Genomic DNA, 12,229 nt, shown 5'->3' with positions numbered 1-12,229 from the left:
ACATGCATCTCGATCCTGGACTGCCCATGTGCCCGGTAGAAAGACCAGTACACACAAAGGTTGTACTTGCGTTTCATTGCAATATACCGTACAGAGCAAACAAGTACAATGTAACCCAGCAATAACGGTCAGCTAATGATAAGTTGGCTTGTTCGGGTATAAAATCTTTGAAAGTCAAACATACATTATATTCGGCATTTCCATTCTCTTGGCGTAACGCAGACTCGGTTCGGATCAATGATTTTTCATGAACTGAACTTACATGTTCCTTAGTCCAGTTTAGGAATGGTGAACCTTATATCTTACATTAGTACACCCCTCCTTTAATTCAATTCCTTTCGGAATGGTCCCTTTCTCTCAAGGTTGAAAAACAATTGAACCTTATACTGTGTGCGATGCGTGGGCTTCCTCAGCTCGCAAGCAAAAATTCAAAGCTGGTGACCTTCACTCAGAATGAAGATACATTCTTAGTTTGCAACATCTTGTCTCACTGCATCCATGAGAACTGGACTTCTGAAGCACAGGATGAAAAATGAGGGGGGACGTCATTGCCGCAGTCCAAAATTGGAGTTGAGGGTACACAAAATGGAGTCAAAGTGTGTCTAGCAATAGCCCCACCTCTGCTTATGTCAGGGCCTTCTTCCCCATGGAAGCAGATGGGCACAGGAGGCACCCCCCCACGGGTGCAAGATCAGATGTCACTTTCGCGTATAGTGTATGTTGGCTGGGGGCTCAACCGACCCTCCCCTTCCTTACATTAGCAACAAACACAACACATGCCCCCATGAATATATTGGTCAGAGTGCTTCTATTTCTCAGCAACAACCAACTTTGATGCGCTGTTTTGTTCAGAGTCAGTAGTTCTTGCGTGCCGAGTATCTTATTTAGCCTAGGTCTCCTCCCTTTTGTGAGATGAGTAGTTATTGAGCTATTTGGGCAACTGTATGGTAAGGCAACTGCCAAACCCCAAAGTTGCTTTCACAGTTCTCCATCTGGCCCTCCCACGATCAGTGAAGGTCCCACAGTAGCTCGACGAAACTGAACTGTGAAAGCACAGTGTTACATTGTATGGCATTAGTAAAAATGGTACTTGTGGAAACAAAAATTGACAAAGAGGATGGATTTCAAAAGACAAATTGGATGCTTTATTTGGACATTTCATGAAAACATTGTTGATCAAAAAAACAGATGGTAACATTTGAACTGGGAAGTGAACTGTTCCACGAGCTTGGCTTTAGGTGGACAGGGCACGTTGGCAATGTTTTGAGGCAATGTATGTGTACTCGGAACAAAATTGCGCCCAATTCCGTGAGTATGCATCTCCAAGACAATAATAAGATCTTTCACAAAATCGAATTCCATTTCCTCATATACTGGCTTGACCACCCATTTTTTGCTTCTTTTTGTAAAGGCCATAGTGTAGCGAAGCATCACAAAGTTTCCCGCAGTCCTCGATTGTTCACGGCCTCTATTCTCGTTATGCGCTAATGCCGCTAGTAATATCCTATATTTCATCCCTTCTATGGTGAAATGCAATCTCTTTGGCCTGTACTTTACGCACATATTGTGGAACACCTCCAAATCTCCCGTGTGACAGAATTCTGCGACTCCCTTAAGATCTCTTGATAGAGTTTTATCAAACACAATCTTCTCAAGGGCTTTGTGTGGAGGTGAAGATGGAATCAACCACTTCTTCTTCCGTTCCTGCTCCGGCGACAAAGGGCCATGTTCACATTGGTGGAAATGTTGGTTTTCTGTCCAAGAGTGAATGTTGGAACAGTGGCGCATTAGTGACTGCCATTTTTCTAGTAGAATTTCCACAGACCCATCACACGTTTTGGAACTCCACCAAAGATGGTTGCTGAAAGACTGGGACCATTGTGAAATATTTTCAGAACCTTTTTTCCTCTGCAGCTGAGATTTTTTTTTTATTGATGGATTTGGCAACGTGCCATACATCAAATTGATGGTGAATATTTGGAAACTGCTCTCTCATTGTCTTGGCTATTGAAACATGTCTGTCCGTGGCCATGAGGTCGATTTGCATTCCCCTCGATTAGAGATCTTCCAGTGATTTTATAAAACCAAGTTTCTCCATAGCCCCTGAGGATTTACATTCGGACACCTGCATGACCACTGAACTCACAATTTTCTTACTTTCCATGTCTTGAAAGTGGTATGTGCAGAACTTTGCTGAAAATCTGGGGCTGTCACACTGTCCATCGCCAGCTAGCCTGAACTGTTTGTCGGAGAATGTACTTTGAATAGACAATTGTTCAATTTTCTAGGCTTCACTAATGGCAGGGAATAGATATTGGCGTTGATATTTGTAGTACTGCATTTTAGAAATGGAATGGAGTCCCACAAATTGTCAGAAACTGGACATCTTAATGAAACTAGAGCCACTGAAAAGTAAAGCTGCTGCACACAGTAGATTGCCAGCTGGCAGTTTCCCCAGCATCGGTTGAGCAGACCATGAACATTTTTCATGGATCATTTCACAGGTGGCATGTATTTTGAGGTTACTGCCTTGTGATAGACAATTCACATTCACCAATGTCTTCCCACATACTTCCCCTCTCACTGAATGCACACATTTCAGCATCATTATAATCGCCATCAAGCTGCTGTCGAATACTATGTATTTGGCCTCCTTTATTAGACTATCATCCTGCATTAATGTTGTTTCTGACTCAACTGTGGTTGACATATCAGCCATACTGGACATACTGTAATTGAGATGTTTGTCTAGTTCCTGGGTCAATTGTATTGAGTCTCTCATTTCAGCATCTGTTACTTGTACATGAATCGGAGAAAACATCAATGACGACTGGTTTTTGGTTGGCCTTTTTTTGGGGGGTGTCGATTGTGTCAAGTAGTCTGCGACTAATTCAAAAGCATCTTCAATACATTCAGTTTCATCTTCATCTGGTGGAGCAGTCGCATTGTAGCAATGGTTCAACACTTTGCTGGTTTCGTCGTACACATTAAATTCATTTTCTGGTCATTGGGCAAAAGCATCTAGAGTCTGCTTGTTCATTTGAACACGCTGTGCCTCAAATAATAGTTGCTCCATGGTGAAATCAGTTTGGCAAGCATCTCTAATTTCTGTAGCCATCTGTGTCTGCATAGTCTGTACAACATCAGGCAACTAGAAGAAAGGTTGGAAAAAGATGTTCAATGTAAATCCAACATACAGTATTGGACAATTTACATTAAAAAAAGCATGTTATGAAGGCGCCAGCACAAAACACTGTTTACAAATGAAATTGTTTGTAAATTACCTTATCTGTCTTGCATTTCTGCGAAACCTTCTTTACTGTAACGTCAGCAACAGCAAGCTGGTCCACAGACTTGGATCCACGTGCCTCCTTTCTATATCCCGATCTTGTATACATCCCTAGAAAAGAGTATGCATTAAAAAAAAGTCATATGTATTAGAAATCAAATTATTCCTTCGCACACATGGCTTACACAGATAAATTCGTACATCGTGTACATCATTTCGTCCAGATATACATTTCGAATTTCACCTGATTGATGGCTAGTTTACTAGATCAAAGATGACTGCGCGAAGCACACGGATTGAAATGTTGCACTCAAGCAATTTTTAAAAACTGCTTGTTTCTAACATTGTCACTGTCTATTAGTATCAGATCTAGGACCGACTTTCTTTCATTCGAGGGAACTGTCATGATGCCTACCCCCGGGCATCCGGATCGAGTCCATCAGCCCCGGGAGCAGGCATCCAGATACTCAATAAAACCCCAAGAGCCTCAGCTGGGGGTTGTTTGGATTCAGTCGTGGCGCCAGGCTCATCATAGAAATCAGTCCTGGCGCCAAAGGCGCCAGGCTCATAGACTTTACTTACCTTATGCAGAACATGCTGCAAATGAGTCCAAGCCAACGTGAGGCCTGGATGGGACTATTTTTTACTCGGGTGTGGTTCTGGGGAACTTCTTACCTGGGACTACTTTGCAGGCTATTTAAACCACACCTGAACAGCAGCTCATGCTTCGTGTTATTCTGCATCCAGCAGCGTAACGCTCACTGAGTCTGCAAGTCAGCATCCAGTCTTCTCCCACGCCCGCCTCGAATCCGGAGCTCCTAGACAAAAAGAAAAGAAAGGAGAAGAGGTTAGATCACAGACATTATTTGATTCCTTACCCGATTCCGGACCCAGCACATATCCGAGCCTGGAAAGGACATTATTTCAGCACGCGTTGCTTCGCCAGCAGCAGCGCCGTGTTATACTCACCAGTCCACCCCATCTTTCAACTCGTCACTGCCTTCATCATCTTCTTTGTCGAAACCCAGCACCTGGGGGGAAAACAAAAGGAATAACAAGGTGAGCCGAGAAAACCGACAAAGACAAGCTCTTTGCCACCATAGGCTCACCTGCTTTACCACGGGAGGTATTATCCTTTAATTCGCCGCATCTTTCTATGCCGCACCAATAAAGGGAGAGAAAACAGCAAGTTAAACTCATGCAACTTTTACCGGACAGTGTTTGGTAATGCAGACTCTTACCTGAACGCCATCAGCTGCCTCCAGGCAATATTCTTTTGGACCCAGCTGCAACCTAACGAGGGAATGGAACAAGAGTGAACATCGGACATATTGAACTCTTTGAACTTTATAGACACCCGAGTCAATATTCCTCTGGAACTCCTCCAGTACCTTCAAACCAGTGAAGTAACTGGTATCTACGCGCCCCTGCATGCCATGCAGGATGGAGAGCTCATCATTTAAAAACATAAGGAGAATACTTCTACGAGTCCAGCAGACAAGATTAGGCGGGCCAGTCCAGACTGTCATCTCTTCACTACGCATCACGTTCGTGGAGACCGCAGCTGTCTGGGTCCGATCGATGCCCCTGTGGGAACCAGGTGAGCGTAACAGGAACTGTCAGTACGCATACATTTGGCTCAACTACGCGGGATGATTTAATTGTAGTCGAAGCTTCAGCATCTCCTTGCAACACAGCACTGGTTTTAGTATGGATGAAAAAATTGAAATTAAACTCACACAATGTGATGCAGACAATGGTACATTTCAATAACAAACCACAAATGAAACATTGTGTAAACGAACACGATACGTAAATATGATCACATTTTCTCAAATTCCATGCAAAAAACAATTCCGGAACTGAATAGCCAAGTAAAACTACCTGATACGCGCTCGAAGTTGTTGTTGACTCCAGGCAAGATATGGATGCTGAATCTTGCTCCTTCATATTAAGTGCGTAGTCATGGAGTTGTAAAGGAAAAATTTGATTTGATTTAGAACTGGTAATCTTAAAAATTGGCATGCAAGGAGACAGATTACAAAAACATTATGCTTATTTCAAAGGGTACTATAGTATAGTTATCTGTCCCCATAAATCGTTTTCTATGATGCTCCTAAAACTAAGGACAGAAGTTTAGCAAAATTATAAAGCAATACAATCTTGTATTATAAGGGACATTTACTCCTAAAATACCAATCCGTCCATTTATTTACCTGTTCACTACCCCAAGGGCTACAGCTAAATCCGGAGCCGTGACTCACCTGAGGCGGCCTGTGAACGAATAGTCGGAATTGCATTTGGGAGCAATTTACAAGTCGTTCTGAGTTGATTATTCTTTGTGTACATGGATGGGGCATACATATTCGGGGTAAAGTGCAGGCTGCAGAACTGATCACCCCTCGTGTCCTGCAAGACTTTTCGACTCTACTTTCAAGCTCTGCCGACGCAAATTCACAATATCTGACCCATTCTCTTATTCGATCTATAGTGTTTGGGAATACATGCATTGTAGTGCCTTCAGATTTCGCTTGGGTCTTAGAAGACCCATGACAAATTAAAATCAAGCCAATGGCAATGAGATGAATGAACATAACACTACTGGGTATGTTCATTCGAAATAGATAGAATTTAGAGATCAAGGAGATATGATTAGGTGACCTGCCCTTGACCAACAAGCAGTTAGATTCTGCAAGCAGGGTAGTTAATGGCAGGAGAAAAGGGAGATGTTCACAGGTAGCATGAAGAGGAGCTGACTCGCAGTGGTCACAGAAGTTCTCAGGTAGCACGTTGACGAGTTGACTTGCAGTGCTCAAAGAGGTTCTCATGATAAACATCAAGTGGTTTATAAAGAATTAGAAAAGAGGGTGTGTATGTGAATGAATGACGTGTATATGTCGTGGTCTTATGAGGATAGTAGGGGTGCGGCCGGCTTCAGGGAAGCAAGCCTGGAGACACTGGGTCTGAGGAGGGCATGTGAACAATGAACCCTGCGCGTAAGATACCTTTGAAGTGTACATGGCGTTTAGCACCTTGGCTGTTCCCACCCTTGCCAGCCCCCTCTGGCAATGCACACCCATTGGTGCAAACTGCCTTTGATAATGGAGGGGTGATGGATGTGCCTGAGGTGTGCATGAAAGGGCCGGCACACTGCTGAATGGAGACACACTTGATTCAATGAAAAACTGAAACAACCATTGATAAAAGTTCTGTTGTGTTTTTATTTGGTTTCTTATTTTGACGGCACAAAACTACTAGACATTGTAAAGTTCTGGTTGCAGCACACTGAGGGAAAATCCCCTGTACTGACCGCTGTCACTGGGGAAAGTTTCTATAATGGCACCAACAACACAGGCAGGTATTACTCATCGAACGCGGTGTCCAAGCCTCCCATGAAGCCACCATGTAAACGAACGATAGGCCACCAGCCTATACCACCTGTGGAAGAGAAACATACAAACTGTTTTTTAAATGAACAAGATAAGTGTATTAAACCTTAGTTGCCAATGACAATTCTTGTATCCAATGGCATTGTTGCCAGTACAAATTTTACCCAGACACTGTACAATTCTGAGCGACTATTATACGACTGTTACTATAGAATTGCAAGACTACATATGTTTGGCATTGATAGATCAATACCAATATAGGAGACAACCATGAAATGGTAGTGGCCTAAATGGCATCACAACTAAATTACACTTACTCATTACTTGGATTCCGAGGGCGAACTATTGCGAAGTTTGTGCATAAGCACCATCATAATCCTCAACACGGTCCATGTGAGGCAGGCTTCACTGAAGTCTGGCAGCTCGGTAACGCATTGTGGCCATGTATCGCCTTCCGATATGTAGGACAAGCATCCATAGTTTTCTCGCCAGCAGTAGTTCTCCTCGGTTGGCATTAGCATGCACCGATTGCAGGTACATCACGTGGAGACGCCGCCCCTCCGACAAGGCTCAGGGTCTTGATCTGTTGAATCGTCCTCCCAACTGTCGTCCGAAGCCCCATCGTTTGCACGTCTTTCTCTTTCGAGTAATTCTGGTAGGGCTGTATTGTTGCCATTATAGGGGGAAACAAAAAAAATTATAGTAATGGTCCTGGTATCTGTTCGCAATGGGTTACAAGCAACGAAGGTAGCTGACCAGAGCACAGAAACAAGGCACAGAATACTCAAAAAAAGTACAGTGAAAGGAATGGAAAAGAAGATCTGATGTCTGTTAAGCGGTCTGTTCATACTTATTGAGGAAAGGGCCTCATGCCATTTCCATGGAGACACGTCATTAGCTGAAGCGCAGAGAATGTGCCACGAGACATGATTTTGCGTTGTGAAATCGTTGGTACGCGTGTAGTGATGGCAGCCTCTGGGGCGGGAGATATGATTTACTGCCGCCAGGGCAGTCCTGCTTGGGCGCTGCAGCAACTTTCCAGATTAGCAGAAAATGGCTGCGCCCTGCTGCCTGATTTTGCATGTGTACAAAAGTGGAAAACTACGGTAAGGCAGATAGGAAATGTCGTTTGCTTAAAAACACATGCCCGAACCCTCATTTCTGAGCGCACTATTCCTTTAAGGCCTTTAATAACAGTTTTGTAGATTTTTCAAATTGCATATTAAAGAAACATGACAATGTGTAATCTTAAAGTCCCAGAATGCAAAATAACATGTCTGATTTAACACCAGTGTACACTTTCAGTAGTTGAAGACAGTCAATAAAATAGGTTGTGCAATAAACTCATGTGTGGAGATTCTTAGTTTCTAACTTCCAGCTCTTTGCATGTTAAGAACTATTTGGCTATTGACATGAATGCACACCTTTTTCTTTTTTTGCACGTGGAGCTAGTAGACATAGATAAACAAATCTTTAAAGGGGAACTTTATTGCAGTTACTGCCTTTATCTGTCACAAATCTGCCAGCAAATGTTGCTATGCAGGTCTTTCAGTTGGAAACGTTCCATGCTGCAATAAAAAAAGGCCAAGCTCCGGGTAACAAAAGGAACGTGTTAGTGATGCCTGCTGGCTGCAGAGCTTACAGCCATAGTGTGCGAGTGTGTATAAGCGTGTGTGTCGTAAATAATCTAAGTACAGTTGACTCTGTATTTGCTCAGACGAATAAAAATATAATGCATCCAGAAGGCTTTTCGTCTGCCTTTGAACTAAACGGTACACACTTTAAACAAATGAACTAGCGGTACGGGCTAACAATGATTTAGATTACATTTCCAGCTCTGCTTATATTTCCAGTTTACTATACCACCAGGCGGCGGGGTTGCGCAATGGTATTTTAGAGTTGCAGATGGTTATAAAGCCATTGCTACCTGTTGGAACAGTGTCCCAGCTGCTATTTAGGAATGCACATGTGACCTTTGAACCTCACCTTTTGCCGCTGGAGGCCAGCTGCTGGAGATGCCAGCAGACAGTCATAGCAAAGGCACGTGTACTAGAATGTTGGCATGCTTCATTATTAACGAGGCGTTTGATTAGCAAGCCTCCCTTTCAGAAACAGAATTACCACAGGCTATCCCACCCTACATAAACGGCATTCCGTCACAGCCACAACTGAGCAAGCAATCATTTAGCAGAAGACAAATTGGCTTTGATGCACCTCAAATACATTCCAAATTGTAACTCATGTCCCGATATGCTTGCTTTTATTGAGTCTAAGGCTTTCTGGGGAGGGAGGATATCTCCTACACTATTTTACTCCCGTAGGACTATGCATTTGCCAGTTTTGCCACTGCAGGATTCTTTTCTTCAGAATGTGCGTGGCCAAAGATAAACTCCAGTTACTGCAGGCACTTAAAACTCAATTCACAATCTGTTATTCAAATGGGGATTTGTGCAAGGAATCTATAATAACTATGTACAGGGCTCCCAAATCTAGGTGTGTTCTTCTCCTGTGAGCAAACTGCATTGTAAACCCAGGCATCTCTCCCACTATACAGGACGTGCAAAACTAGGTGTGCACCTCCTGTACCCAACTGTAACCTGAAAGCCAATATACAGGATTTCTAAATCCAAATCGCATCCACAAATAACAGCCTTTATAACTGGAAAACCCACATTATTTGAAACCTAGGGCTGTTCACTCCCTCACCCAAAATGTTCCCGCCCTGTGGAACCAAGCCTTTACAGCAAATTTCACACAACCCCTCAACCAACTATCATCGACCAGCAGACACCATGCCACACACTGATCAAAGGAGCGCAGCACGCTGGCCCACCAGCTGGCCCATTGATATCCACTGCAGCCAATCTCTAACCCCGCAGACACTCGACCCAACACCCCACCTCTGCACTCCCTCAACTTGCAACCCCCACACCTCTTTCACCCCTCGGCGCCAGACAAACGAACCTCACCCTGACCCCGCTATTTCCCCCCTCCCCCCCATGTAGATCCCGCTCTGCCCAATTAAGATTGGCAAGATGGAGAGGGAGAGTAGAGAACATTGCTCCTCGGGAACGTATCGGTCGGCTCAGCAACCCTCATAACACAATCAACACGCACCAACTCCGCCACCAACCACTCACCCACCCACACCACATGTACACCATCCCCATACTACATCACAGCAACTCCCACGGTCGTTTCCCCAGCCTTAGTGCAGCAAGATCAGCCCTTGCCAAAACCCCAAGCTCGACAGCCCCTTCCACCCTCACCCACACCCCCAGGCCCGTACATAAGCCAAGGAAAGGCCAAGACCAAGGGCACCCTATGGCCACGCATGCATCACCTCCAAACCATTTCGAAAACACTGCCCCCACTCTACAGGACCCAAACCTCCCCACCAGCACTCAACCCAGTCCTTGGCCTCTTCCCCTCTTCTCCCACCGCAACAGTCCCATCCTCCACTCCCCACCACCACAACCCCTCACCATGCCCCTATCTTCCCATTGTCCACCCTCACTTCGGCCCCTGCTATACCATAGAACCATACCCGCCCAGCACCCACTAGGGCAACACATCAATTATCCTGCACCCTCATCAACACCAGGTCAGTATCCAAGAATAAACTCCACATCTCTGACCTCATCACAGATGAAAACACGGACATCCTTTTCATCACTGAAACCCGGTTCTCAGACTACGAGCCCATCGCCCACGAGACCTTCCCACCTGGCTACAACCTCATTGTCCGGAACAGATCACGAAGGGGAGGGGGGGCTCGCGATATTACTCAAACACCAACTCCAGCTAATAACCAAGGACACCACAACCAACACCACTGACTACAAATCTGTTCTGATAAAACAGAGACTTTCTCCCTCCACTTCCCACAGTTTCCTACTCATTTAGACCTCGCAGCTACAACAAAGGCTTCGCAGACACACTCGGAGAAGCAGTGGCCACTGACCTCATCATCCATCCAACATTTACCATCCTAGGCAACTTCAACATATGGTTCAACTCACCTTCAAACCATATGACCCGATCATTTACAGGCATTCTAGAATCACTCAACCTGACTCAATACATCTATACAGCCACCCACACGAGAGGCCACTCCCTCAATGTGATTTTCAGCACAATAACTATATCGACTCATCAACCCAGAACAAAGCCGCCCTAGCGAGAACAACCAGACCATACTGATTGGAAATCAAAAAAAGTAAGAAAACCTATGAGAACAGAACCCTAAATGCTTGAAACCCGAGCAAGGAACTACATAGGATCATAGCCGAATTCAAATCCCCCTGCAGTCCTAAAACATATCCTAGCCTCCACCTGCGCAGGCAGTGTCGCACGCACAATCCTCAACCACTCACTCACAACTGGATCCTTCCTGAAAGTCGTAAAAACATCCTACATCAAGCCCATCCTCAAAAAACTGCCACTCGACCCACTCCTCCCCCAGAACTATCGCCCTATCGCCAACTCATGTTTCATCACCAAACTAATGGATCGCGTGGCTTACAAACAACTTGGCCATTTTGCCAAAGCCAATACCCTCCTAGACCCTGCACAATCAGGCTTCAGGCCACTCAGGGGAACTGGATCTTTCCTAGTCTCCATCTGGGATGATCTAAAAAGAACAGCAGACGCAGAAGGTTGCGCTGTACTCATTCTGCTGGACCTCTCCGCAGCATTCGACACCATTGATCACACCATCCTACTAGACAGGCTCCAAACACTAGGAATCAGAAACTCAGCACTGGAATGGATGTCCTCGTTCATTTCCAATCGGTCACAAATCATGCACCTCCACCATTTCACATCCGCACCATGATCAGTAAAGAAAGGTGTCACACAAGGAGCATCCCTATCCCCCCTAATCTTCATACCTAAAGGCCCTGCCTGCAATCATCCACTCATTCAATCTTACCTGCTACAACTACGCAGACGACACCCAGCATCCTCAAAATCTCAAACCTCTTGCAGTCCGGACCGGTCATCATGCCTCTCAGACATTGACCACTGGATGACAACTAACCGCCTTATCCTCAACCCTGGGAAAACTGAAATCCTAGTTTGCGGGGAAAACAGCCCTCCTTCCCCAACCAATTACGTGGTCTCAACCCCTAGGACAAGCATCAGCAATCTCTGGCATGGTAAAAAACCTAGGATGCACACTGGATTCAGACCTAGCCGTCAACCAGAACACCACTACAGTGTCTAAAAACTGCTTCTTCCACCCACGGATTCTCAGGCGTATCTTCACCTACCTCACCTATCCACACCATTTATCCGCCATCAACTACACTATTCTGTCCTGCCTAGATTACGCAAACTGCCTCTACCTAGGCGCTCCAGCATCTCAACTAAAGAAACTCCAAAGAATCCAAAACACAACAGCACGACTGCTCATTAACATGCCCGTCAGAGAACACATTTTCTTACACTAAAAGTCATCCATTGGCTCCCGATCGCTCGACACACTTCCTTCAAAGCCATGTGTATCACCCACTGCACCGTTCACATCGGACCAGAATTCTTTGGAGAC

Source organism: Ambystoma mexicanum, chromosome 2p, assembly GCF_040938575.1.
Source record: "Ambystoma mexicanum isolate Mex_15411 chromosome 2p, UKY_AmexF1_1, whole genome shotgun sequence".
In the NCBI taxonomy this organism is placed as follows: domain Eukaryota; kingdom Metazoa; phylum Chordata; class Amphibia; order Caudata; family Ambystomatidae; genus Ambystoma; species Ambystoma mexicanum.
This window is presented reverse-complemented; position numbering follows the sequence as displayed.